This window comes from Bos taurus, chromosome 8 (assembly GCF_002263795.3).
Source record: "Bos taurus isolate L1 Dominette 01449 registration number 42190680 breed Hereford chromosome 8, ARS-UCD2.0, whole genome shotgun sequence".
Taxonomy (NCBI): Eukaryota; Metazoa; Chordata; class Mammalia; order Artiodactyla; family Bovidae; genus Bos; species Bos taurus.
Genome location: NC_037335.1, coordinates 47,320,389 through 47,326,388, shown reverse-complemented (window position 1 = coordinate 47,326,388; position 6,000 = coordinate 47,320,389).

Here is a 6,000-nt window from a genome sequence, read left to right as displayed (position 1 = left end):
ACATTTGTTGTGTGTGTGTGTAATATTTCTATTTTTGATGAGACTGAAACTGCTTTTATCGATATACCTTAATGTTTTCCAATTGGAACATTTTATATATTAAAGCTTTGCACTCTGTTACTGGAATATGTAATTCCCTCCCAGCTGCAGAGAGGAAGGAAGCATTAGGTAAAGGCAGATATGGTTCTCTTCTGTGTTCTGTGAAGCTTACTCATCCTCTTAATGGAAGAAGCAAAGGAGAAAATGAAGGTACTGTTTTGTTTTTTGCTTTTCCTAGAGCAGCAGTTTTGGGAAAGACAGTAGATATGACTTTATATTGTTAATAATCTATTACTAGTATTTTTGAGATTTTACCATGTACTGGTTCCACTTTTGAGGGCTCTGCACATATTAGCTAATTAACTTCACAATATTCCTTTGGTATAGGTAATGTGTATCATTATCCCCAAGTTGCATATGGAAAAACTAAAGCATAGTCAGGTTAAGAAACTTCCCAAAGCTACCTGAAATGATAAAGTAGAGTTCAAATCTATGCGATTAACTATGTGACCTGTGCTCTTAACCATTGTGCCAGGGGTGTCAGTGAAGAACAATCATCATCTTCAGTCATCATAATTACACTTAAATGTGTGTTTACTCTGTAAGCCTATTGTGCCAGTTGCTTTTAATCTTCACAAAAACCTTGAGGTGGAAGCTGTTGTAGACTCCATTTTACAAGATGGAAACTAAGACTCTGGGAGGTAACTAACCGAGGGCTACATAGCTATAAGAGGTGAGACTTGAGTTTGAGTTAAATCTGGCTTCAAAGCTAGCAAATAAAGTCAGGGAGAGGGAAACACTGACAAATCCATGCCCATTTCTAGATAACGTGGCTTCCCATTACCTGTAGCTTATCACTACCTTCATTATGAGTCAGGGGCAAAAAAAGAGGCGATAACACACGTTTCAGGCTTCAGTTACGATGGAGGTCACTTTGTAACAGGTTCTATATGGCACAATTCATTTAGCGAGTGAGAGAGAGAGACAGAAAGTCAGCTATTACGTAAACTGTATGCTTAGTAAACTAATTAATTCATGAAGAAAAATTTTTAAAGAAACTAAATTATTAGTGAGTTTCCCTCAAAGCTCCCTACAGGACCATTATGAAAAGTAATTCCAGGGACTTAAGAGGATTAGACTTCATTCTATTTAAAATGCCCTATAACATAATACTGACTATAACTATGAAGAGAGTTTTTACATAATGATAATCCATCATGTGAAGAAGGATTAAAGGTCCAAGATGTCCAGTATGGTTAAAAGGAGATTTGAGTCAAGCTTGTTGCCTGTCTTTTGGAGAATACTCTCTGGAAGAAAACTTGACTGTAAAGTTCCAGGGAGACACATTTTATCTTAGTTGTAGAAAGAACTTTCTCTCAACTAGAGCTGTCTACCCTTGGAATGGGCTACCTTAGAAACTCACCCACTACCTGCCACTGTGTGCAGAGGCAGGATAGCATTCAGGGAGCCAGGGAGACATGGAGTAGATAACTATTCTAATTTTGAGATCTTTTAATTTTATACAGCATAAAGGTTATTTAAGCTGCTCAAGTGAGACAGTCATGTATTTTAATAGATTTTAATGCATGTTAGACTCTATTATCTATAAAAGAAGCCAAAAGGAGAAAAACACCTGAAGTGTAGGAAAAAATTATGTAATCTATTTGGAAAACATATTTGAAGCTAAGTTAAGAACTGTTCTTTATCGGTGGAATCTATAAGGAGAGTTAATACTTTAGAAAATATTGTTGAAGGATATAAAATTTCTAAAAATTTAATTTTAAAATTTGAGTATGATTAAAGAGAAGAAAGCCAGGGCTGCTTTGGTGGCTTGGACGATAAAGAATCTGCCTGCAATGCAGGAGACCTGGTTCCATTAATGGGTCAGGAAGAGATCCCAGAGAAGGGAATGGCAACCCACTCCAGTATTCTTGAATACTACAGCTAGCTCCTCTGAGGAGCCTGATGGGCTATAGTCCACGGGGTCACAAAGAGACATGACTGAGCGACAAACACTTAGAGAAGAAAGAGGAAAAGTATGTTTTTCGACAAAAATGTTAATTTGCCAGAGTTTACAACACAAATGTTTTTCTGATAAAAGTGATGAATTATCAAATAAAACAAACAGGGTTCTGATACTGAAATTACAAAGTATTGGGGCAAATGAATTTAACTCACAAAGGTTTATTACCCTTGGGCTGGTTCCTGCTGTGTCCATGGGATGTTTGTGTATTGTCCTCTTGAACTAGGTACACTACATTCACTGTGAGAGCCTTGAAATATCTATTCTATTAATGTCCAGATACCAGTGAATTTCAGTGTTTTAACAACATTGTGAAAAATTACATTGGAACATATTTTTTTGAAAACACATTTCAGGTGGCAGTTTGGAACACTCTGAACTACCAGGATACAGTATCATTTCCTTTCTGTTTTCTTAGGTTTTCATGAGTCAGCCCATTGTATATCCAAGATATATAAGGGAAGGCAGTGTACACAGTGGCACAATGCTAGGTGGAGGGTGCCATAATTTTTTTTAAAGAGAGGGAATGTGTTTTCAAAAGGAAGTCAGGCAGCCTGTCTGTACTGTGGCTCATTAACAGTGTTGAGGCAGTTCAAATCTTATCATGATTCTTAAATTTAGCATCATTAAGGCAGGAAATAAAACACAAAGATGATCAGTGGGAAGTGGGCTTACGTAGCATGGAAGAAAATTAGTTTATTGAAAGGCAGGCTTTGGAGTACAAAAATTTGATGTGCTGGGTTTGCTATTTCGGAGGATACTGAAAACTAATGTGGTCATGTCAGGCTTCTAAGTCTGTTGGAATTTATTCTGTAGATTTGTGAACATCCACATTCTTAAAACTGGTAAAACAAGCATTTTGGATTTATGAAATGCAGACGTCTGGGGCTGGACTTGCTCTTCTCTGCTCTTTCCTCATTAGACTCCTCTCTAAAACCCAGAAAGATACCATTCCATGTGAAAATATCATTTCTTGTAGCAGGTTGGGATCCTGAAAACTCTGCTTTAGATGTTGTGATAGCAAACAATTTTGGCCCAAACTATTCCAACAACGGGAGAAAACCTCTTTTCATGCACTATTATTTTTCTTTGATCTTTCCGCTGTAGTCTCCAAGTCTCTGGAGGTTTTGTGCTCACTCCTCTAATTTCCATTAGAGAGGGCTGTGAATCCTCCTCCTCCTCCATTCCAGAGTTCTAACTATTCTCTTTGACCAAAGTTATTCAGTAAAAATTAAAGGGGCTAGGAGGATCAAAGGCTGTGTGTTTTTGGAATGGTGCTGTCACTTTTTGTGGGGTCCTTTACAGTGAGGAACAGTGGGGGGCAGGGGAGAGTCAACTGCAGTGTTTCAGCATTTTTACAGAGCTGCAAGGGAACCAACTTCTTAATAGCATCTAAGATCTTAGATGCTGGATGTGCTGGGAGGCTGGTGCTTTGTAGCCTAACCAAAAGCTACATCTTAAAATCTGATGAATATCACTCTGCAGTATAGCATGAGGAAATCCATACTGCCCTAGTAGTCTCCCACCTTTCTCTCTACCCTATTAACTAAACTCAGGGTAACTCAAAAGAAGTTGTCAGGTTTAATATGCCTTGCTTGAATCATTACCTAGTACTGAAAGTATATACACTTGTGTAGACTTCAGGAAATCACCAACAGGCAAAAGTAGCATCCGTAGCATCAGTACTTGCTGCCTAGGTGATAAATCATAGTATAAGGGACTCAGAATACACCAGGCACTGTTCAAAGTGATTCACTGATATCTTAGCTCTCTTAGTCTTCACAGCCTTGTGTGTGTATTGTTTCATTTTTGTCTCCCTCTTACAGATGAAGACTAAGGCACAGAGTTGTTGTTTAGTCACTAAGATGTGACCAACTCTTTTGTAACGCCATGGTCTGTAGCCCTCCAGGCTCCTCTGTCTTTGGGATTTCCCAGGCAAGAATACTGGGGTGGGTTACCATTTCCTTCCCCAAAGGATCTTCTCAATCCAAGGATGGAACCCACATCTCCTGCATTGCAGGTGGATTCTTTATCATCAAGCCACCAGGGAAACCCAAGGCATAGGGGTCAGAATTAGAATGCAAACCATGCAGGCTGATTCCAGAATTCATGGTTTACCTTTTTACTACATCAACCTCAAACCAAAGATCCGAAACAAATGCTCAGCATTTCTTCTTCATGATCTTTTAGTCAACTCTTCAGTTCAGTTCAGTTCAGTCGCTCAGTCGTGTCCGACTCTTCGCAACCCCATGAATCGCAGCAGGCCAGGCCTCCCTGTCCATCACCAAATCCCGGAGTTCACCCAGACTCACGTCTGTCGAGTCAGTGATGCCATCCAGCCATCTCATCCTCTGTCGTTCCCTTCTCCTCCTGACCCCAATCCCTCCCAGCATCACAGTCTTTTCCAATGAGTCAACTCTTCGCATGAGGTGGCCAAAATACTGGAGTTTCAGCTTTAGCATCATTCCTTCCAAGGAACACCCAAGACTGAGCTCTTCAGAATGGACTGGTTGGATCTCCTTGCAGTCAAGGGACTCTCAAGAGTCTTCTCCAACACCACAATTCAAAAGCATCAATTCTTCGGCGCTCAGCCTTCTTCACAGTCCAACTCTCACATCCATACATGACCACAGAAAAAACCATAGCCTTGACTAGATGGACCTTTGTTGGCAAAGTAATGTCTCTGCTTTTGAATATGCTATCTAGGTTGGTCATAACTTTCCTTCCAAGGAGTAAGCGTCTTTTAATTTCATGGCTGCAGTCACAACCTGCAGTGATTTTGGAGACCAAAAAAAAAATAAAGCCTGACACAGTTTCCACTGTTTCCCCATCTATTTCCCATGAAGTGGTGGGACCAGATGCCATGATCTTCGTTTTCTGAATGTTGAGCTTTAAGCCAACTTTTTCACTCTCCACTTTCACTTTCATCAAGAGGCTTTTTAGTTCCTCTTCACTTTCTGCCATAAGGGTGGTGTCATCTGCATATCTGAGGTTATTGATATTTCTCCCGGCAATCTTGATTCCAGTTTGTGTTTCTTCCAGCCCAGCATTTCTCATGATGTACTCTGCATATAAGTTAAATGAGCAGAGTGACAATATACAGCCTTAACGTACTCCTTTTCCTATTTGGAACCAGTCTGTTGTTTCATGTACAGTTCTAACTGTTGCTTCCTGACCTGCATACAAATTTCTCAAGAGGCAGGTCAGGTGGTCTGGTATTCCCATCTCTTTCAGAATTTTCCACAGTTTATTGTGATCCATACAGTCAAAGGCTTTGGCATAGTCTATAAAGCAGAAATAGATGTTTTTTCTGGAACTCTCTTGCTTTTTCAATGATCCAGCAGATGTTGGCAATTTGATCTCTGGTTCCTCTGCCTTTTCTAAAACCAGCTTGAACATCAGGAAGTTCACGGTTCACATATTGCTGAAGCCTGGCTTGGAGAATTTTGAGCATTAGTTTACTAGCGTGTGAGATGAGTGCGATTGTGCAGTGGTTTGAGCATTCTTTGGCATTGCCTTTCTTTGGGATTGGAATGAAAACTGACGTTTTCCAGTCCTGTGGCCACTGCTGACTTTCCCAAATGTGCTGACATATTGAGTGCAGCACTTTCACAGCATCATCTTTCAGGATTTGAAATAGCTCAACTGGAATTCCATCCCCTTCACTAGCTTTGTTCGTAGTGATGCTTTCTAAGGCCCACTTGACTTCACATTCCAGGATGTCTGGCTCTAGGTCAGTGATCACACCATCGTGATTATCTGGGTTGTGAAGATCTTTTTTGTACATTTCTTCTGTGTATTCTTCTCACCTCTTCTTAATATCTTCTGCTTCTGTTAGGTCCACACCATTTCTGTCCTTTATTGAGCCCATCTTCACATTAAATGTTCCCTTGGTATCTCTAATTTTCTTGAAGAGATCTCTAGTCTTTCCCATTCTG